We start from the raw sequence: 22,433 nt of genomic DNA on the forward strand, positions 1-22,433 counted from the left end.
GTGGCCAAAACAATCCTTCGATAGCTCAGCTGGTAGAGCGGAGGACTGTAGCTCTAAATTAGCAATCCTTAGGTCGCTGGTTCAATTCCGGCTCGAAGGAAGTTTTGTTTATCTTATCTCATACAGAAAGTTTTTCTCCAGTTTGCCTCGTGAATTCAAAACATAGTCAGCAAAATGGCTTTTACATGAGAGAGATGCTCAGCACCAATGCAAAAACTTCTCCAACTGTGCAACGTCTCTGGGTGGACTGCAAAAGGGTGCGACGTCCCTGGGTGGACTCGAACCACCAACCTTTCGGTTAACAGCCGAACGCGCTAACCGATTGCGCCACAGAGACCCAATGGACCACAATTTTTGCCTGCACCTTAAGCAAGGTCAGACACCGTTTCTTCAAATGATTTTCAACAATATGACTAAAGGAAACAGAAAAAAACAAAGAAATAATTGCAAAACACCAAGAATAATCTAGTTGCCAACAGATAAGAAATGGCTGATAAATTACACGACACAGACCAGAAGGCAGACAGTAATTAGACTTCGACTCTAAGCATCCAACACTACGAGCAGAGTGGCGCAGCGGAAGCGTGCTGGGCCCATAACCCAGAGGTCGATGGATCGAAACCATCCTCTGCTAAAAGGTTGTGTTTTATACTTTTCATCATTACATTGCATCCAAATGCTTCTGTCAACAGAAAGTTTAGTGTTATTGCAGAAAATGTCAAAAAAACGTACACTTCCGAAAGCGTTGGTGGTATAGTGGTGAGCATAGCTGCCTTCCAAGCAGTTGACCCGGGTTCGATTCCCGGCCAACGCATGTCTTGCTTTTCACCATTGGTGTTGCATTTATTCTCTTTTAATGTTTTGTGTTAAGGCTCATGCTCTACTCTCTTCTTACAGTTTAGCAACCACAGAAAGGAGGAAAAAAAAAGACCAGGAGGCCTTCACGACCTCTCAGCATTTTCGATAAACAAACCAACCCATAAAAGTTCAACGGTTCTCCTTGGGATTGTGCTACATCACAACTTTTTTCTACAAACTATGCAAGTTTTTTCACTGTCCCCGGTTTGATTCTCCATGTGCATAGAAAGGGTTTGCTAGAAAGTTGCTCGACTGTATTTGTAGGTCACCAATCACGTTGTGGACTCCTTAAATGTTCTTCAAGTATGGGAAAACGGAGTCCACACTTAAAAAAAAAAAAAAAAAAAAAAAAAAAAAAGCAATGTCATCTGTGACTGTATATGAAAATTGTGACCTGGTGTGACGTGAAACTGACGTCAAGTTTCACAGGTTTGGGGGATTAGCTCAAGTGGTAGAGCGCTCGCTTAGCATGCGAGAGGTAGCGGGATCGATGCCCGCATTCTCCAATGCTACCATTGGATTCCTTTTTCGCAGAGTTGAATGAATCATTTTTACCATCTGCCCGTGGCACCCACGGCCAAACCTAGGAGGCTTTCGACAGTGGCCAAAACAATCCTTCGATAGCTCAGCTGGTAGAGCGGAGGACTGTAGCTCTAAATTAGCAATCCTTAGGTCGCTGGTTCAATTCCGGCTCGAAGGAAGTTTTGTTTATCTTATCTCATACAGAAAGTTTTTCTCCAGTTTGCCTCGTGAATTCAAAACATAGTCAGCAAAATGGCTTTTACATGAGAGAGAGATGCTCAGCACCAATGCAAAAACTTCTCCAACTGTGCAACGTCTCTGGGTGGACTGCAAAAGGGTGCGACGTCCCTGGGTGGACTCGAACCACCAACCTTTCGGTTAACAGCCAAACGCGCTAACCGATTGCGCCACAGAGACCCAATGGACCACAATTTTTGCCTGCACCTTAAGCAAGGTCAGACACCGTTTCTTCAAATGATTTTCAACAATATGACTAAAGGAAACAGAAAAAAACAAAGAAATAATTGCAAAACACCAAGAATAATCTAGTTGCCAACAGATAAGAAATGGCTGATAAATTACACGACACAGACCAGAAGGCAGACAGTAATTAGACTTCGACTCTAAGCATCCAACACTACGAGCAGAGTGGCGCAGCGGAAGCGTGCTGGGCCCATAACCCAGAGGTCGATGGATCGAAACCATCCTCTGCTAAAAGGTTGTGTTTTATACTTTTCATCATTACATTGCATCCAAATGCTTCTGTCAACAGAAAGTTTAGTGTTATTGCAGAAAATGTCAAAAAAACGTACACTTCCGAAAGCGTTGGTGGTATAGTGGTGAGCATAGCTGCCTTCCAAGCAGTTGACCCGGGTTCGATTCCCGGCCAACGCATGTCTTGCTTTTCACCATTGGTGTTGCATTTATTCTCTTTTAATGTTTTGTGTTAAGGCTCATGCTCTACTCTCTTCTTACAGTTTAGCAACCACAGAAAGGAGGAAAAAAAAAGACCAGGAGGCCTTCACGACCTCTCAGCATTTTCGATAAACAAACCAACCCATAAAAGTTCAACGGTTCTCCTTGGGATTGTGCTACATCACAACTTTTTTCTACAAACTATGCAAGTTTTTTCACTGTCCCCGGTTTGATTCTCCATGTGCATAGAAAGGGTTTGCTAGAAAGTTGCTCGACTGTATTTGTAGGTCACCAATCACGTTGTGGACTCCTTAAATGTTCTTCAAGTATGGGAAAACGGAGTCCACACTTAAAAAAAAAAAAAAAAAAAAAAAAAAGCAATGTCATCTGTGACTGTATATGAAAATTGTGACCTGGTGTGACGTGAAACTGACGTCAAGTTTCACAGGTTTGGGGGATTAGCTCAAGTGGTAGAGCGCTCGCTTAGCATGCGAGAGGTAGCGGGATCGATGCCCGCATTCTCCAATGCTACCATTGGATTCCTTTTTCGCAGAGTTGAATGAATCATTTTTACCATCTGCCCGTGGCACCCACGGCCAAACCTAGGAGGCTTTCGACAGTGGCCAAAACAATCCTTCGATAGCTCAGCTGGTAGAGCGGAGGACTGTAGCTCTAAATTAGCAATCCTTAGGTCGCTGGTTCAATTCCGGCTCGAAGGAAGTTTTGTTTATCTTATCTCATACAGAAAGTTTTTCTCCAGTTTGCCTCGTGAATTCAAAACATAGTCAGCAAAATGGCTTTTACATGAGAGAGATGCTCAGCACCAATGCAAAAACTTCTCCAACTGTGCAACGTCTCTGGGTGGACTGCAAAAGGGTGCGACGTCCCTGGGTGGACTCGAACCACCAACCTTTCGGTTAACAGCCGAACGCGCTAACCGATTGCGCCACAGAGACCCAATGGACCACAATTTTTGCCTGCACCTTAAGCAAGGTCAGACACCGTTTCTTCAAATGATTTTCAACAATATGACTAAAGGAAACAGAAAAAAACAAAGAAATAATTGCAAAACACCAAGAATAATCTAGTTGCCAACAGATAAGAAATGGCTGATAAATTACACGACACAGACCAGAAGGCAGACAGTAATTAGACTTCGACTCTAAGCATCCAACACTACGAGCAGAGTGGCGCAGCGGAAGCGTGCTGGGCCCATAACCCAGAGGTCGATGGATCGAAACCATCCTCTGCTAAAAGGTTGTGTTTTATACTTTTCATCATTACATTGCATCCAAATGCTTCTGTCAACAGAAAGTTTAGTGTTATTGCAGAAAATGTCAAAAAAACGTACACTTCCGAAAGCGTTGGTGGTATAGTGGTGAGCATAGCTGCCTTCCAAGCAGTTGACCCGGGTTCGATTCCCGGCCAACGCATGTCTTGCTTTTCACCATTGGTGTTGCATTTATTCTCTTTTAATGTTTTGTGTTAAGGCTCATGCTCTACTCTCTTCTTACAGTTTAGCAACCACAGAAAGGAGGAAAAAAAAAGACCAGGAGGCCTTCACGACCTCTCAGCATTTTCGATAAACAAACCAACCCATAAAAGTTCAACGGTTCTCCTTGGGATTGTGCTACATCACAACTTTTTTCTACAAACTATGCAAGTTTTTTCACTGTCCCCGGTTTGATTCTCCATGTGCATAGAAAGGGTTTGCTAGAAAGTTGCTCGACTGTATTTGTAGGTCACCAATCACGTTGTGGACTCCTTAAATGTTCTTCAAGTATGGGAAAACGGAGTCCACACTTAAAAAAAAAAAAAAAAAAAAAGCAATGTCATCTGTGACTGTATATGAAAATTGTGACCTGGTGTGACGTGAAACTGACGTCAAGTTTCACAGGTTTGGGGGATTAGCTCAAGTGGTAGAGCGCTCGCTTAGCATGCGAGAGGTAGCGGGATCGATGCCCGCATTCTCCAATGCTACCATTGGATTCCTTTTTCGCAGAGTTGAATGAATCATTTTTACCATCTGCCCGTGGCACCCACGGCCAAACCTAGGAGGCTTTCGACAGTGGCCAAAACAATCCTTCGATAGCTCAGCTGGTAGAGCGGAGGACTGTAGCTCTAAATTAGCAATCCTTAGGTCGCTGGTTCAATTCCGGCTCGAAGGAAGTTTTGTTTATCTTATCTCATACAGAAAGTTTTTCTCCAGTTTGCCTCGTGAATTCAAAACATAGTCAGCAAAATGGCTTTTACATGAGAGAGATGCTCAGCACCAATGCAAAAACTTCTCCAACTGTGCAACGTCTCTGGGTGGACTGCAAAAGGGTGCGACGTCCCTGGGTGGACTCGAACCACCAACCTTTCGGTTAACAGCCGAACGCGCTAACCGATTGCGCCACAGAGACCCAATGGACCACAATTTTTGCCTGCACCTTAAGCAAGGTCAGACACCGTTTCTTCAAATGATTTTCAACAATATGACTAAAGGAAACAGAAAAAAACAAAGAAATAATTGCAAAACACCAAGAATAATCTAGTTGCCAACAGATAAGAAATGGCTGATAAATTACACGACACAGACCAGAAGGCAGACAGTAATTAGACTTCGACTCTAAGCATCCAACACTACGAGCAGAGTGGCGCAGCGGAAGCGTGCTGGGCCCATAACCCAGAGGTCGATGGATCGAAACCATCCTCTGCTAAAAGGTTGTGTTTTATACTTTTCATCATTACATTGCATCCAAATGCTTCTGTCAACAGAAAGTTTAGTGTTATTGCAGAAAATGTCAAAAAAACGTACACTTCCGAAAGCGTTGGTGGTATAGTGGTGAGCATAGCTGCCTTCCAAGCAGTTGACCCGGGTTCGATTCCCGGCCAACGCATGTCTTGCTTTTCACCATTGGTGTTGCATTTATTCTCTTTTAATGTTTTGTGTTAAGGCTCATGCTCTACTCTCTTCTTACAGTTTAGCAACCACAGAAAGGAGGAAAAAAAAAGACCAGGAGGCCTTCACGACCTCTCAGCATTTTCGATAAACAAACCAACCCATAAAAGTTCAACGGTTCTCCTTGGGATTGTGCTACATCACAACTTTTTTCTACAAACTATGCAAGTTTTTTCACTGTCCCCGGTTTGATTCTCCATGTGCATAGAAAGGGTTTGCTAGAAAGTTGCTCGACTGTATTTGTAGGTCACCAATCACGTTGTGGACTCCTTAAATGTTCTTCAAGTATGGGAAAACGGAGTCCACACTTAAAAAAAAAAAAAAAAAAAAAGCAATGTCATCTGTGACTGTATATGAAAATTGTGACCTGGTGTGACGTGAAACTGACGTCAAGTTTCACAGGTTTGGGGGATTAGCTCAAGTGGTAGAGCGCTCGCTTAGCATGCGAGAGGTAGCGGGATCGATGCCCGCATTCTCCAATGCTACCATTGGATTCCTTTTTCGCAGAGTTGAATGAATCATTTTTACCATCTGCCCGTGGCACCCACGGCCAAACCTAGGAGGCTTTCGACAGTGGCCAAAACAATCCTTCGATAGCTCAGCTGGTAGAGCGGAGGACTGTAGCTCTAAATTAGCAATCCTTAGGTCGCTGGTTCAATTCCGGCTCGAAGGAAGTTTTGTTTATCTTATCTCATACAGAAAGTTTTTCTCCAGTTTGCCTCGTGAATTCAAAACATAGTCAGCAAAATGGCTTTTACATGAGAGAGAGATGCTCAGCACCAATGCAAAAACTTCTCCAACTGTGCAACGTCTCTGGGTGGACTGCAAAAGGGTGCGACGTCCCTGGGTGGACTCGAACCACCAACCTTTCGGTTAACAGCCAAACGCGCTAACCGATTGCGCCACAGAGACCCAATGGACCACAATTTTTGCCTGCACCTTAAGCAAGGTCAGACACCGTTTCTTCAAATGATTTTCAACAATATGACTAAAGGAAACAGAAAAAAACAAAGAAATAATTGCAAAACACCAAGAATAATCTAGTTGCCAACAGATAAGAAATGGCTGATAAATTACACGACACAGACCAGAAGGCAGACAGTAATTAGACTTCGACTCTAAGCATCCAACACTACGAGCAGAGTGGCGCAGCGGAAGCGTGCTGGGCCCATAACCCAGAGGTCGATGGATCGAAACCATCCTCTGCTAAAAGGTTGTGTTTTATACTTTTCATCATTACATTGCATCCAAATGCTTCTGTCAACAGAAAGTTTAGTGTTATTGCAGAAAATGTCAAAAAAACGTACACTTCCGAAAGCGTTGGTGGTATAGTGGTGAGCATAGCTGCCTTCCAAGCAGTTGACCCGGGTTCGATTCCCGGCCAACGCATGTCTTGCTTTTCACCATTGGTGTTGCATTTATTCTCTTTTAATGTTTTGTGTTAAGGCTCATGCTCTACTCTCTTCTTACAGTTTAGCAACCACAGAAAGGAGGAAAAAAAAAGACCAGGAGGCCTTCACGACCTCTCAGCATTTTCGATAAACAAACCAACCCATAAAAGTTCAACGGTTCTCCTTGGGATTGTGCTACATCACAACTTTTTTCTACAAACTATGCAAGTTTTTTCACTGTCCCCGGTTTGATTCTCCATGTGCATAGAAAGGGTTTGCTAGAAAGTTGCTCGACTGTATTTGTAGGTCACCAATCACGTTGTGGACTCCTTAAATGTTCTTCAAGTATGGGAAAACGGAGTCCACACTTAAAAAAAAAAAAAAAAAAAAAAAAAAGCAATGTCATCTGTGACTGTATATGAAAATTGTGACCTGGTGTGACGTGAAACTGACGTCAAGTTTCACAGGTTTGGGGGATTAGCTCAAGTGGTAGAGCGCTCGCTTAGCATGCGAGAGGTAGCGGGATCGATGCCCGCATTCTCCAATGCTACCATTGGATTCCTTTTTCGCAGAGTTGAATGAATCATTTTTACCATCTGCCCGTGGCACCCACGGCCAAACCTAGGAGGCTTTCGACAGTGGCCAAAACAATCCTTCGATAGCTCAGCTGGTAGAGCGGAGGACTGTAGCTCTAAATTAGCAATCCTTAGGTCGCTGGTTCAATTCCGGCTCGAAGGAAGTTTTGTTTATCTTATCTCATACAGAAAGTTTTTCTCCAGTTTGCCTCGTGAATTCAAAACATAGTCAGCAAAATGGCTTTTACATGAGAGAGATGCTCAGCACCAATGCAAAAACTTCTCCAACTGTGCAACGTCTCTGGGTGGACTGCAAAAGGGTGCGACGTCCCTGGGTGGACTCGAACCACCAACCTTTCGGTTAACAGCCGAACGCGCTAACCGATTGCGCCACAGAGACCCAATGGACCACAATTTTTGCCTGCACCTTAAGCAAGGTCAGACACCGTTTCTTCAAATGATTTTCAACAATATGACTAAAGGAAACAGAAAAAAACAAAGAAATAATTGCAAAACACCAAGAATAATCTAGTTGCCAACAGATAAGAAATGGCTGATAAATTACACGACACAGACCAGAAGGCAGACAGTAATTAGACTTCGACTCTAAGCATCCAACACTACGAGCAGAGTGGCGCAGCGGAAGCGTGCTGGGCCCATAACCCAGAGGTCGATGGATCGAAACCATCCTCTGCTAAAAGGTTGTGTTTTATACTTTTCATCATTACATTGCATCCAAATGCTTCTGTCAACAGAAAGTTTAGTGTTATTGCAGAAAATGTCAAAAAAACGTACACTTCCGAAAGCGTTGGTGGTATAGTGGTGAGCATAGCTGCCTTCCAAGCAGTTGACCCGGGTTCGATTCCCGGCCAACGCATGTCTTGCTTTTCACCATTGGTGTTGCATTTATTCTCTTTTAATGTTTTGTGTTAAGGCTCATGCTCTACTCTCTTCTTACAGTTTAGCAACCACAGAAAGGAGGAAAAAAAAAGACCAGGAGGCCTTCACGACCTCTCAGCATTTTCGATAAACAAACCAACCCATAAAAGTTCAACGGTTCTCCTTGGGATTGTGCTACATCACAACTTTTTTCTACAAACTATGCAAGTTTTTTCACTGTCCCCGGTTTGATTCTCCATGTGCATAGAAAGGGTTTGCTAGAAAGTTGCTCGACTGTATTTGTAGGTCACCAATCACGTTGTGGACTCCTTAAATGTTCTTCAAGTATGGGAAAACGGAGTCCACACTTAAAAAAAAAAAAAAAAAAAAAGCAATGTCATCTGTGACTGTATATGAAAATTGTGACCTGGTGTGACGTGAAACTGACGTCAAGTTTCACAGGTTTGGGGGATTAGCTCAAGTGGTAGAGCGCTCGCTTAGCATGCGAGAGGTAGCGGGATCGATGCCCGCATTCTCCAATGCTACCATTGGATTCCTTTTTCGCAGAGTTGAATGAATCATTTTTACCATCTGCCCGTGGCACCCACGGCCAAACCTAGGAGGCTTTCGACAGTGGCCAAAACAATCCTTCGATAGCTCAGCTGGTAGAGCGGAGGACTGTAGCTCTAAATTAGCAATCCTTAGGTCGCTGGTTCAATTCCGGCTCGAAGGAAGTTTTGTTTATCTTATCTCATACAGAAAGTTTTTCTCCAGTTTGCCTCGTGAATTCAAAACATAGTCAGCAAAATGGCTTTTACATGAGAGAGATGCTCAGCACCAATGCAAAAACTTCTCCAACTGTGCAACGTCTCTGGGTGGACTGCAAAAGGGTGCGACGTCCCTGGGTGGACTCGAACCACCAACCTTTCGGTTAACAGCCGAACGCGCTAACCGATTGCGCCACAGAGACCCAATGGACCACAATTTTTGCCTGCACCTTAAGCAAGGTCAGACACCGTTTCTTCAAATGATTTTCAACAATATGACTAAAGGAAACAGAAAAAAACAAAGAAATAATTGCAAAACACCAAGAATAATCTAGTTGCCAACAGATAAGAAATGGCTGATAAATTACACGACACAGACCAGAAGGCAGACAGTAATTAGACTTCGACTCTAAGCATCCAACACTACGAGCAGAGTGGCGCAGCGGAAGCGTGCTGGGCCCATAACCCAGAGGTCGATGGATCGAAACCATCCTCTGCTAAAAGGTTGTGTTTTATACTTTTCATCATTACATTGCATCCAAATGCTTCTGTCAACAGAAAGTTTAGTGTTATTGCAGAAAATGTCAAAAAAACGTACACTTCCGAAAGCGTTGGTGGTATAGTGGTGAGCATAGCTGCCTTCCAAGCAGTTGACCCGGGTTCGATTCCCGGCCAACGCATGTCTTGCTTTTCACCATTGGTGTTGCATTTATTCTCTTTTAATGTTTTGTGTTAAGGCTCATGCTCTACTCTCTTCTTACAGTTTAGCAACCACAGAAAGGAGGAAAAAAAAAGACCAGGAGGCCTTCACGACCTCTCAGCATTTTCGATAAACAAACCAACCCATAAAAGTTCAACGGTTCTCCTTGGGATTGTGCTACATCACAACTTTTTTCTACAAACTATGCAAGTTTTTTCACTGTCCCCGGTTTGATTCTCCATGTGCATAGAAAGGGTTTGCTAGAAAGTTGCTCGACTGTATTTGTAGGTCACCAATCACGTTGTGGACTCCTTAAATGTTCTTCAAGTATGGGAAAACGGAGTCCACACTTAAAAAAAAAAAAAAAAAAAAAGCAATGTCATCTGTGACTGTATATGAAAATTGTGACCTGGTGTGACGTGAAACTGACGTCAAGTTTCACAGGTTTGGGGGATTAGCTCAAGTGGTAGAGCGCTCGCTTAGCATGCGAGAGGTAGCGGGATCGATGCCCGCATTCTCCAATGCTACCATTGGATTCCTTTTTCGCAGAGTTGAATGAATCATTTTTACCATCTGCCCGTGGCACCCACGGCCAAACCTAGGAGGCTTTCGACAGTGGCCAAAACAATCCTTCGATAGCTCAGCTGGTAGAGCGGAGGACTGTAGCTCTAAATTAGCAATCCTTAGGTCGCTGGTTCAATTCCGGCTCGAAGGAAGTTTTGTTTATCTTATCTCATACAGAAAGTTTTTCTCCAGTTTGCCTCGTGAATTCAAAACATAGTCAGCAAAATGGCTTTTACATGAGAGAGATGCTCAGCACCAATGCAAAAACTTCTCCAACTGTGCAACGTCTCTGGGTGGACTGCAAAAGGGTGCGACGTCCCTGGGTGGACTCGAACCACCAACCTTTCGGTTAACAGCCGAACGCGCTAACCGATTGCGCCACAGAGACCCAATGGACCACAATTTTTGCCTGCACCTTAAGCAAGGTCAGACACCGTTTCTTCAAATGATTTTCAACAATATGACTAAAGGAAACAGAAAAAAACAAAGAAATAATTGCAAAACACCAAGAATAATCTAGTTGCCAACAGATAAGAAATGGCTGATAAATTACACGACACAGACCAGAAGGCAGACAGTAATTAGACTTCGACTCTAAGCATCCAACACTACGAGCAGAGTGGCGCAGCGGAAGCGTGCTGGGCCCATAACCCAGAGGTCGATGGATCGAAACCATCCTCTGCTAAAAGGTTGTGTTTTATACTTTTCATCATTACATTGCATCCAAATGCTTCTGTCAACAGAAAGTTTAGTGTTATTGCAGAAAATGTCAAAAAAACGTACACTTCCGAAAGCGTTGGTGGTATAGTGGTGAGCATAGCTGCCTTCCAAGCAGTTGACCCGGGTTCGATTCCCGGCCAACGCATGTCTTGCTTTTCACCATTGGTGTTGCATTTATTCTCTTTTAATGTTTTGTGTTAAGGCTCATGCTCTACTCTCTTCTTACAGTTTAGCAACCACAGAAAGGAGGAAAAAAAAAGACCAGGAGGCCTTCACGACCTCTCAGCATTTTCGATAAACAAACCAACCCATAAAAGTTCAACGGTTCTCCTTGGGATTGTGCTACATCACAACTTTTTTCTACAAACTATGCAAGTTTTTTCACTGTCCCCGGTTTGATTCTCCATGTGCATAGAAAGGGTTTGCTAGAAAGTTGCTCGACTGTATTTGTAGGTCACCAATCACGTTGTGGACTCCTTAAATGTTCTTCAAGTATGGGAAAACGGAGTCCACACTTAAAAAAAAAAAAAAAAAAAAAGCAATGTCATCTGTGACTGTATATGAAAATTGTGACCTGGTGTGACGTGAAACTGACGTCAAGTTTCACAGGTTTGGGGGATTAGCTCAAGTGGTAGAGCGCTCGCTTAGCATGCGAGAGGTAGCGGGATCGATGCCCGCATTCTCCAATGCTACCATTGGATTCCTTTTTCGCAGAGTTGAATGAATCATTTTTACCATCTGCCCGTGGCACCCACGGCCAAACCTAGGAGGCTTTCGACAGTGGCCAAAACAATCCTTCGATAGCTCAGCTGGTAGAGCGGAGGACTGTAGCTCTAAATTAGCAATCCTTAGGTCGCTGGTTCAATTCCGGCTCGAAGGAAGTTTTGTTTATCTTATCTCATACAGAAAGTTTTTCTCCAGTTTGCCTCGTGAATTCAAAACATAGTCAGCAAAATGGCTTTTACATGAGAGAGATGCTCAGCACCAATGCAAAAACTTCTCCAACTGTGCAACGTCTCTGGGTGGACTGCAAAAGGGTGCGACGTCCCTGGGTGGACTCGAACCACCAACCTTTCGGTTAACAGCCGAACGCGCTAACCGATTGCGCCACAGAGACCCAATGGACCACAATTTTTGCCTGCACCTTAAGCAAGGTCAGACACCGTTTCTTCAAATGATTTTCAACAATATGACTAAAGGAAACAGAAAAAAACAAAGAAATAATTGCAAAACACCAAGAATAATCTAGTTGCCAACAGATAAGAAATGGCTGATAAATTACACGACACAGACCAGAAGGCAGACAGTAATTAGACTTCGACTCTAAGCATCCAACACTACGAGCAGAGTGGCGCAGCGGAAGCGTGCTGGGCCCATAACCCAGAGGTCGATGGATCGAAACCATCCTCTGCTAAAAGGTTGTGTTTTATACTTTTCATCATTACATTGCATCCAAATGCTTCTGTCAACAGAAAGTTTAGTGTTATTGCAGAAAATGTCAAAAAAACGTACACTTCCGAAAGCGTTGGTGGTATAGTGGTGAGCATAGCTGCCTTCCAAGCAGTTGACCCGGGTTCGATTCCCGGCCAACGCATGTCTTGCTTTTCACCATTGGTGTTGCATTTATTCTCTTTTAATGTTTTGTGTTAAGGCTCATGCTCTACTCTCTTCTTACAGTTTAGCAACCACAGAAAGGAGGAAAAAAAAAGACCAGGAGGCCTTCACGACCTCTCAGCATTTTCGATAAACAAACCAACCCATAAAAGTTCAACGGTTCTCCTTGGGATTGTGCTACATCACAACTTTTTTCTACAAACTATGCAAGTTTTTTCACTGTCCCCGGTTTGATTCTCCATGTGCATAGAAAGGGTTTGCTAGAAAGTTGCTCGACTGTATTTGTAGGTCACCAATCACGTTGTGGACTCCTTAAATGTTCTTCAAGTATGGGAAAACGGAGTCCACACTTAAAAAAAAAAAAAAAAAAAAAAAAGCAATGTCATCTGTGACTGTATATGAAAATTGTGACCTGGTGTGACGTGAAACTGACGTCAAGTTTCACAGGTTTGGGGGATTAGCTCAAGTGGTAGAGCGCTCGCTTAGCATGCGAGAGGTAGCGGGATCGATGCCCGCATTCTCCAATGCTACCATTGGATTCCTTTTTCGCAGAGTTGAATGAATCATTTTTACCATCTGCCCGTGGCACCCACGGCCAAACCTAGGAGGCTTTCGACAGTGGCCAAAACAATCCTTCGATAGCTCAGCTGGTAGAGCGGAGGACTGTAGCTCTAAATTAGCAATCCTTAGGTCGCTGGTTCAATTCCGGCTCGAAGGAAGTTTTGTTTATCTTATCTCATACAGAAAGTTTTTCTCCAGTTTGCCTCGTGAATTCAAAACATAGTCAGCAAAATGGCTTTTACATGAGAGAGATGCTCAGCACCAATGCAAAAACTTCTCCAACTGTGCAACGTCTCTGGGTGGACTGCAAAAGGGTGCGACGTCCCTGGGTGGACTCGAACCACCAACCTTTCGGTTAACAGCCGAACGCGCTAACCGATTGCGCCACAGAGACCCAATGGACCACAATTTTTGCCTGCACCTTAAGCAAGGTCAGACACCGTTTCTTCAAATGATTTTCAACAATATGACTAAAGGAAACAGAAAAAAACAAAGAAATAATTGCAAAACACCAAGAATAATCTAGTTGCCAACAGATAAGAAATGGCTGATAAATTACACGACACAGACCAGAAGGCAGACAGTAATTAGACTTCGACTCTAAGCATCCAACACTACGAGCAGAGTGGCGCAGCGGAAGCGTGCTGGGCCCATAACCCAGAGGTCGATGGATCGAAACCATCCTCTGCTAAAAGGTTGTGTTTTATACTTTTCATCATTACATTGCATCCAAATGCTTCTGTCAACAGAAAGTTTAGTGTTATTGCAGAAAATGTCAAAAAAACGTACACTTCCGAAAGCGTTGGTGGTATAGTGGTGAGCATAGCTGCCTTCCAAGCAGTTGACCCGGGTTCGATTCCCGGCCAACGCATGTCTTGCTTTTCACCATTGGTGTTGCATTTATTCTCTTTTAATGTTTTGTGTTAAGGCTCATGCTCTACTCTCTTCTTACAGTTTAGCAACCACAGAAAGGAGGAAAAAAAAAGACCAGGAGGCCTTCACGACCTCTCAGCATTTTCGATAAACAAACCAACCCATAAAAGTTCAACGGTTCTCCTTGGGATTGTGCTACATCACAACTTTTTTCTACAAACTATGCAAGTTTTTTCACTGTCCCCGGTTTGATTCTCCATGTGCATAGAAAGGGTTTGCTAGAAAGTTGCTCGACTGTATTTGTAGGTCACCAATCACGTTGTGGACTCCTTAAATGTTCTTCAAGTATGGGAAAACGGAGTCCACACTTAAAAAAAAAAAAAAAAAAAAAAAAGCAATGTCATCTGTGACTGTATATGAAAATTGTGACCTGGTGTGACGTGAAACTGACGTCAAGTTTCACAGGTTTGGGGGATTAGCTCAAGTGGTAGAGCGCTCGCTTAGCATGCGAGAGGTAGCGGGATCGATGCCCGCATTCTCCAATGCTACCATTGGATTCCTTTTTCGCAGAGTTGAATGAATCATTTTTACCATCTGCCCGTGGCACCCACGGCCAAACCTAGGAGGCTTTCGACAGTGGCCAAAACAATCCTTCGATAGCTCAGCTGGTAGAGCGGAGGACTGTAGCTCTAAATTAGCAATCCTTAGGTCGCTGGTTCAATTCCGGCTCGAAGGAAGTTTTGTTTATCTTATCTCATACAGAAAGTTTTTCTCCAGTTTGCCTCGTGAATTCAAAACATAGTCAGCAAAATGGCTTTTACATGAGAGAGATGCTCAGCACCAATGCAAAAACTTCTCCAACTGTGCAACGTCTCTGGGTGGACTGCAAAAGGGTGCGACGTCCCTGGGTGGACTCGAACCACCAACCTTTCGGTTAACAGCCGAACGCGCTAACCGATTGCGCCACAGAGACCCAATGGACCACAATTTTTGCCTGCACCTTAAGCAAGGTCAGACACCGTTTCTTCAAATGATTTTCAACAATATGACTAAAGGAAACAGAAAAAAACAAAGAAATAATTGCAAAACACCAAGAATAATCTAGTTGCCAACAGATAAGAAATGGCTGATAAATTACACGACACAGACCAGAAGGCAGACAGTAATTAGACTTCGACTCTAAGCATCCAACACTACGAGCAGAGTGGCGCAGCGGAAGCGTGCTGGGCCCATAACCCAGAGGTCGATGGATCGAAACCATCCTCTGCTAAAAGGTTGTGTTTTATACTTTTCATCATTACATTGCATCCAAATGCTTCTGTCAACAGAAAGTTTAGTGTTATTGCAGAAAATGTCAAAAAAACGTACACTTCCGAAAGCGTTGGTGGTATAGTGGTGAGCATAGCTGCCTTCCAAGCAGTTGACCCGGGTTCGATTCCCGGCCAACGCATGTCTTGCTTTTCACCATTGGTGTTGCATTTATTCTCTTTTAATGTTTTGTGTTAAGGCTCATGCTCTACTCTCTTCTTACAGTTTAGCAACCACAGAAAGGAGGAAAAAAAAAGACCAGGAGGCCTTCACGACCTCTCAGCATTTTCGATAAACAAACCAACCCATAAAAGTTCAACGGTTCTCCTTGGGATTGTGCTACATCACAACTTTTTTCTACAAACTATGCAAGTTTTTTCACTGTCCCCGGTTTGATTCTCCATGTGCATAGAAAGGGTTTGCTAGAAAGTTGCTCGACTGTATTTGTAGGTCACCAATCACGTTGTGGACTCCTTAAATGTTCTTCAAGTATGGGAAAACGGAGTCCACACTTAAAAAAAAAAAAAAAAAAAAAAAAGCAATGTCATCTGTGACTGTATATGAAAATTGTGACCTGGTGTGACGTGAAACTGACGTCAAGTTTCACAGGTTTGGGGGATTAGCTCAAGTGGTAGAGCGCTCGCTTAGCATGCGAGAGGTAGCGGGATCGATGCCCGCATTCTCCAATGCTACCATTGGATTCCTTTTTCGCAGAGTTGAATGAATCATTTTTACCATCTGCCCGTGGCACCCACGGCCAAACCTAGGAGGCTTTCGACAGTGGCCAAAACAATCCTTCGATAGCTCAGCTGGTAGAGCGGAGGACTGTAGCTCTAAATTAGCAATCCTTAGGTCGCTGGTTCAATTCCGGCTCGAAGGAAGTTTTGTTTATCTTATCTCATACAGAAAGTTTTTCTCCAGTTTGCCTCGTGAATTCAAAACATAGTCAGCAAAATGGCTTTTACATGAGAGAGATGCTCAGCACCAATGCAAAAACTTCTCCAACTGTGCAACGTCTCTGGGTGGACTGCAAAAGGGTGCGACGTCCCTGGGTGGACTCGAACCACCAACCTTTCGGTTAACAGCCGAACGCGCTAACCGATTGCGCCACAGAGACCCAATGGACCACAATTTTTGCCTGCACCTTAAGCAAGGTCAGACACCGTTTCTTCAAATGATTTTCAACAATATGACTAAAGGAAACAGAAAAAAACAAAGAAATAATTGCAAAACACCAAGAATAATCTAGTTGCCAACAGATAAGAAATGGCTGATAAATTACACGACACAGACCAGAAGGCAGACAGTAATTAGACTTCGACTCTAAGCATCCAACACTACGAGCAGAGTGGCGCAGCGGAAGCGTGCTGGGCCCATAACCCAGAGGTCGATGGATCGAAACCATCCTCTGCTAAAAGGTTGTGTTTTATACTTTTCATCATTACATTGCATCCAAATGCTTCTGTCAACAGAAAGTTTAGTGTTATTGCAGAAAATGTCAAAAAAACGTACACTTCCGAAAGCGTTGGTGGTATAGTGGTGAGCATAGCTGCCTTCCAAGCAGTTGACCCGGGTTCGATTCCCGGCCAACGCATGTCTTGCTTTTCACCATTGGTGTTGCATTTATTCTCTTTTAATGTTTTGTGTTAAGGCTCATGCTCTACTCTCTTCTTACAGTTTAGCAACCACAGAAAGGAGGAAAAAAAAAGACCAGGAGGCCTTCACGACCTCTCAGCATTTTCGATAAACAAACCAACCCATAAAAGTTCAACGGTTCTCCTTGGGATTGTGCTACATCACAACTTTTTTCTACAAACTATGCAAGTTTTTTCACTGTCCCCGGTTTGATTCTCCATGTGCATAGAAAGGGTTTGCTAGAAAGTTGCTCGACTGTATTTGTAGGTCACCAATCACGTTGTGGACTCCTTAAATGTTCTTCAAGTATGGGAAAACGGAGTCCACACTTAAAAAAAAAAAAAAAAAAAAAAAAGCAATGTCATCTGTGACTGTATATGAAAATTGTGACCTGGTGTGACGTGAAACTGACGTCAAGTTTCACAGGTTTGGGGGATTAGCTCAAGTGGTAGAGCGCTCGCTTAGCATGCGAGAGGTAGCGGGATCGATGCCCGCATTCTCCAATGCTACCATTGGATTCCTTTTTCGCAGAGTTGAATGAATCATTTTTACCATCTGCCCGTGGCACCCACGGCCAAACCTAGGAGGCTTTCGACAGTGGCCAAAACAATCCTTCGATAGCTCAGCTGGTAGAGCGGAGGACTGTAGCTCTAAATTAGCAATCCTTAGGTCGCTGGTTCAATTCCGGCTCGAAGGAAGTTTTGTTTATCTTATCTCATACAGAAAGTTTTTCTCCAGTTTGCCTCGTGAATTCAAAACATAGTCAGCAAAATGGCTTTTACATGAGAGAGATGCTCAGCACCAATGCAAAAACTTCTCCAACTGTGCAACGTCTCTGGGTGGACTGCAAAAGGGTGCGACGTCCCTGGGTGGACTCGAACCACCAACCTTTCGGTTAACAGCCGAACGCGCTAACCGATTGCGCCACAGAGACCCAATGGACCACAATTTTTGCCTGCACCTTAAGCAAGGTCAGACACCGTTTCTTCAAATGATTTTCAACAATATGACTAAAGGAAACAGAAAAAAACAAAGAAATAATTGCAAAACACCAAGAATAATCTAGTTGCCAACAGATAAGAAATGGCTGATAAATTACACGACACAGACCAGAAGGCAGACAGTAATTAGACTTCGACTCTAAGCATCCAACACTACGAGCAGAGTGGCGCAGCGGAAGCGTGCTGGGCCCATAACCCAGAGGTCGATGGATCGAAACCATCCTCTGCTAAAAGGTTGTGTTTTATACTTTTCATCATTACATTGCATCCAAATGCTTCTGTCAACAGAAAGTTTAGTGTTATTGCAGAAAATGTCAAAAAAACGTACACTTCCGAAAGCGTTGGTGGTATAGTGGTGAGCATAGCTGCCTTCCAAGCAGTTGACCCGGGTTCGATTCCCGGCCAACGCATGTCTTGCTTTTCACCATTGGTGTTGCATTTATTCTCTTTTAATGTTTTGTGTTAAGGCTCATGCTCTACTCTCTTCTTACAGTTTAGCAACCACAGAAAGGAGGAAAAAAAAAGACCAGGAGGCCTTCACGACCTCTCAGCATTTTCGATAAACAAACCAACCCATAAAAGTTCAACGGTTCTCCTTGGGATTGTGCTACATCACAACTTTTTTCTACAAACTATGCAAGTTTTTTCACTGTCCCCGGTTTGATTCTCCATGTGCATAGAAAGGGTTTGCTAGAAAGTTGCTCGACTGTATTTGTAGGTCACCAATCACGTTGTGGACTCCTTAAATGTTCTTCAAGTATGGGAAAACGGAGTCCACACTTAAAAAAAAAAAAAAAAAAAAAGCAATGTCATCTGTGACTGTATATGAAAATTGTGACCTGGTGTGACGTGAAACTGACGTCAAGTTTCACAGGTTTGGGGGATTAGCTCAAGTGGTAGAGCGCTCGCTTAGCATGCGAGAGGTAGCGGGATCGATGCCCGCATTCTCCAATGCTACCATTGGATTCCTTTTTCGCAGAGTTGAATGAATCATTTTTACCATCTGCCCGTGGCACCCACGGCCAAACCTAGGAGGCTTTCGACAGTGGCCAAAACAATCCTTCGATAGCTCAGCTGGTAGAGCGGAGGACTGTAGCTCTAAATTAGCAATCCTTAGGTCGCTGGTTCAATTCCGGCTCGAAGGAAGTTTTGTTTATCTTATCTCATACAGAAAGTTTTTCTCCAGTTTGCCTCGTGAATTCAAAACATAGTCAGCAAAATGGCTTTTACATGAGAGAGATGCTCAGCACCAATGCAAAAACTTCTCCAACTGTGCAACGTCTCTGGGTGGACTGCAAAAGGGTGCGACGTCCCTGGGTGGACTCGAACCACCAACCTTTCGGTTAACAGCCGAACGCGCTAACCGATTGCGCCACAGAGACCCAATGGACCACAATTTTTGCCTGCACCTTAAGCAAGGTCAGACACCGTTTCTTCAAATGATTTTCAACAATATGACTAAAGGAAACAGAAAAAAACAAAGAAATAATTGCAAAACACCAAGAATAATCTAGTTGCCAACAGATAAGAAATGGCTGATAAATTACACGACACAGACCAGAAGGCAGACAGTAATTAGACTTCGACTCTAAGCATCCAACACTACGAGCAGAGTGGCGCAGCGGAAGCGTGCTGGGCCCATAACCCAGAGGTCGATGGATCGAAACCATCCTCTGCTAAAAGGTTGTGTTTTATACTTTTCATCATTACATTGCATCCAAATGCTTCTGTCAACAGAAAGTTTAGTGTTATTGCAGAAAATGTCAAAAAAACGTACACTTCCGAAAGCGTTGGTGGTATAGTGGTGAGCATAGCTGCCTTCCAAGCAGTTGACCCGGGTTCGATTCCCGGCCAACGCATGTCTTGCTTTTCACCATTGGTGTTGCATTTATTCTCTTTTAATGTTTTGTGTTAAGGCTCATGCTCTACTCTCTTCTTACAGTTTAGCAACCACAGAAAGGAGGAAAAAAAAAGACCAGGAGGCCTTCACGACCTCTCAGCATTTTCGATAAACAAACCAACCCATAAAAGTTCAACGGTTCTCCTTGGGATTGTGCTACATCACAACTTTTTTCTACAAACTATGCAAGTTTTTTCACTGTCCCCGGTTTGATTCTCCATGTGCATAGAAAGGGTTTGCTAGAAAGTTGCTCGACTGTATTTGTAGGTCACCAATCACGTTGTGGACTCCTTAAATGTTCTTCAAGTATGGGAAAACGGAGTCCACACTTAAAAAAAAAAAAAAAAAAAAAAAAGCAATGTCATCTGTGACTGTATATGAAAATTGTGACCTGGTGTGACGTGAAACTGACGTCAAGTTTCACAGGTTTGGGGGATTAGCTCAAGTGGTAGAGCGCTCGCTTAGCATGCGAGAGGTAGCGGGATCGATGCCCGCATTCTCCAATGCTACCATTGGATTCCTTTTTCGCAGAGTTGAATGAATCATTTTTACCATCTGCCCGTGGCACCCACGGCCAAACCTAGGAGGCTTTCGACAGTGGCCAAAACAATCCTTCGATAGCTCAGCTGGTAGAGCGGAGGACTGTAGCTCTAAATTAGCAATCCTTAGGTCGCTGGTTCAATTCCGGCTCGAAGGAAGTTTTGTTTATCTTATCTCATACAGAAAGTTTTTCTCCAGTTTGCCTCGTGAATTCAAAACATAGTCAGCAAAATGGCTTTTACATGAGAGAGATGCTCAGCACCAATGCAAAAACTTCTCCAACTGTGCAACGTCTCTGGGTGGACTGCAAAAGGGTGCGACGTCCCTGGGTGGACTCGAACCACCAACCTTTCGGTTAACAGCCGAACGCGCTAACCGATTGCGCCACAGAGACCCAATGGACCACAATTTTTGCCTGCACCTTAAGCAAGGTCAGACACCGTTTCTTCAAATGATTTTCAACAATATGACTAAAGGAAACAGAAAAAAACAAAGAAATAATTGCAAAACACCAAGAATAATCTAGTTGCCAACAGATAAGAAATGGCTGATAAATTACACGACACAGACCAGAAGGCAGACAGTAATTAGACTTCGACTCTAAGCATCCAACACTACGAGCAGAGTGGCGCAGCGGAAGCGTGCTGGGCCCATAACCCAGAGGTCGATGGATCGAAACCATCCTCTGCTAAAAGGTTGTGTTTTATACTTTTCATCATTACATTGCATCCAAATGCTTCTGTCAACAGAAAGTTTAGTGTTATTGCAGAAAATGTCAAAAAAACGTACACTTCCGAAAGCGTTGGTGGTATAGTGGTGAGCATAGCTGCCTTCCAAGCAGTTGACCCGGGTTCGATTCCCGGCCAACGCATGTCTTGCTTTTCACTAGGGTTGAGCGAAACGGGTCGATCATTTTCAAAAGTCGCCGACTTTTGGCTAAGTCGGCGTCTCATGAAACCCGATCCGACCCCTGTGCTTGTCGGCCATGCGGTACGCGACTTTCGCGCCAAAGTCGCGTTTCAATGACGCGAAAAGCGCCATTTCTCAGCCAATGAAGGTGAACGCAGAGTGTGGGCAGCGTGATGACATAGATCCTGGTCCCCACCATCTTAGAGAAGGGCATTGCAGTGATTGGCTTGCTGTCTGCGGCGTCACAGGGGCTATAAAGGGGCGTTCCCGCCGACCGCCATCTTACTGCTGCTGATCTGAGCTTAGGGAGAGGTTGCTGCCGCTTCGTCAGAAGCAGGGAGAGCGTTAGGCAGGGTCCACTAACCACCAAACCGCTTGTGCTGCAGCGATTTCCACTGTCCAACACCACCTTCGGTGTGCAGGGACTGTGGAAGCTATTTTTTTTTTTTTTTCCCCTCAGCGCTGTAGCTCATTGGGCTGCCCTAGAAGGCTCCGTGATAGCTGTATTGCTGTGTGTACGCCACTGTGGAAACCAACTGCTTTTTTCAAAGCACATATCCTCTTGTTCCTTCCTTTCTGCACAGCTATCTTTTTTGTTTGTCCACACTTTTTATTTAATTTGTGCATCAGTCCACTCCTATTGCTGCCTGCCATACCTGGCTTACATTACTGCAGGGAGATAGTAATTGTAGGACAGTTTTTTTTTTTTTTTTTTTTTTTTTTTGTGGGAGATTAAGATTGGCATTTCTGCTACAGTGCCATCCCTGTGTGTGCCATCTCTCACTGAGTGGGCCATAGAAAGCCTATTTATTTTTTCCGTGATTTGTGTTCTAAAATCTACCTCAACACAAAAACACTACATCAATCAGTGGGAGAAAAATATTGGCCTCAGTCAGGGCTTGTGTGCCACTGCTGTGTGTGCTATCTCTCATTCAGTGGGCTATAGCAAGCCTATTTTTTTTTTTTTTTTTTAATACTATTTGGTTTCTAAAGTCTCCCTGAAAAAAAAAAAAAACCTAAAAAAACAGTGGGAGAGTAATATTGCCCTTTCAGCTTGTGTGCCAGTCTTGACTCCTGGGTGTGCCACCTCTCTCCCTCTCATTCAGTGGGCCATAGAAAGCCTATTTATTTTTTTTAAAAAATATTATTGGGTTTCTAAAGTCTCCCTGAAAAAACAAAAAATACATAAAAAAACAGTGGGAGAGTAATATTGCCCTTTCAGCTTGTGTGCCAGTCTTGACTCCTGGGTGTGCCACC

At 43.7% G+C, this 22,433-nt stretch overlaps 13 non-coding genes across 13 annotated transcripts; all 13 read right to left on the reverse strand.

Moving 5' to 3' along the window:
- Positions 1–263: 263 nt before the first annotated feature.
- TRNAN-GUU (transfer RNA asparagine (anticodon GUU)) lies at positions 264–337 on the reverse strand. The gene has a single exon. It is a non-coding gene; the product is annotated as a tRNA-Asn (tRNA).
- A 2,840-nt stretch (positions 338–3,177) lies between these two features.
- Positions 3,178–3,251, reverse strand: TRNAN-GUU (transfer RNA asparagine (anticodon GUU)). The gene has a single exon. It is a non-coding gene; the product is annotated as a tRNA-Asn (tRNA).
- A 1,375-nt stretch (positions 3,252–4,626) lies between these two features.
- TRNAN-GUU (transfer RNA asparagine (anticodon GUU)) lies at positions 4,627–4,700 on the reverse strand. Its single transcript has one exon. It is a non-coding gene; the product is annotated as a tRNA-Asn (tRNA).
- A 2,831-nt stretch (positions 4,701–7,531) lies between these two features.
- On the reverse strand, positions 7,532–7,605 carry TRNAN-GUU (transfer RNA asparagine (anticodon GUU)). Its single transcript has one exon. It is a non-coding gene; the product is annotated as a tRNA-Asn (tRNA).
- A 1,375-nt stretch (positions 7,606–8,980) lies between these two features.
- Positions 8,981–9,054, reverse strand: TRNAN-GUU (transfer RNA asparagine (anticodon GUU)). Its single transcript has one exon. It is a non-coding gene; the product is annotated as a tRNA-Asn (tRNA).
- A 1,375-nt stretch (positions 9,055–10,429) lies between these two features.
- Positions 10,430–10,503, reverse strand: TRNAN-GUU (transfer RNA asparagine (anticodon GUU)). The gene has a single exon. It is a non-coding gene; the product is annotated as a tRNA-Asn (tRNA).
- A 1,375-nt stretch (positions 10,504–11,878) lies between these two features.
- On the reverse strand, positions 11,879–11,952 carry TRNAN-GUU (transfer RNA asparagine (anticodon GUU)). The gene has a single exon. It is a non-coding gene; the product is annotated as a tRNA-Asn (tRNA).
- A 1,378-nt stretch (positions 11,953–13,330) lies between these two features.
- TRNAN-GUU (transfer RNA asparagine (anticodon GUU)) lies at positions 13,331–13,404 on the reverse strand. Its single transcript has one exon. It is a non-coding gene; the product is annotated as a tRNA-Asn (tRNA).
- Positions 13,405–14,782: 1,378 nt separating this feature from the next.
- TRNAN-GUU (transfer RNA asparagine (anticodon GUU)) lies at positions 14,783–14,856 on the reverse strand. The gene has a single exon. It is a non-coding gene; the product is annotated as a tRNA-Asn (tRNA).
- A 1,378-nt stretch (positions 14,857–16,234) lies between these two features.
- On the reverse strand, positions 16,235–16,308 carry TRNAN-GUU (transfer RNA asparagine (anticodon GUU)). Its single transcript has one exon. It is a non-coding gene; the product is annotated as a tRNA-Asn (tRNA).
- A 1,378-nt stretch (positions 16,309–17,686) lies between these two features.
- Positions 17,687–17,760, reverse strand: TRNAN-GUU (transfer RNA asparagine (anticodon GUU)). Its single transcript has one exon. It is a non-coding gene; the product is annotated as a tRNA-Asn (tRNA).
- A 1,375-nt stretch (positions 17,761–19,135) lies between these two features.
- TRNAN-GUU (transfer RNA asparagine (anticodon GUU)) lies at positions 19,136–19,209 on the reverse strand. The gene has a single exon. It is a non-coding gene; the product is annotated as a tRNA-Asn (tRNA).
- A 1,378-nt stretch (positions 19,210–20,587) lies between these two features.
- On the reverse strand, positions 20,588–20,661 carry TRNAN-GUU (transfer RNA asparagine (anticodon GUU)). The gene has a single exon. It is a non-coding gene; the product is annotated as a tRNA-Asn (tRNA).
- Between the last annotated feature and the right edge of the window lie 1,772 nt (positions 20,662–22,433).

Source organism: Ranitomeya variabilis, chromosome 2, assembly GCF_051348905.1.
Source record: "Ranitomeya variabilis isolate aRanVar5 chromosome 2, aRanVar5.hap1, whole genome shotgun sequence".
Classification (NCBI taxonomy): domain Eukaryota; kingdom Metazoa; phylum Chordata; class Amphibia; order Anura; family Dendrobatidae; genus Ranitomeya; species Ranitomeya variabilis.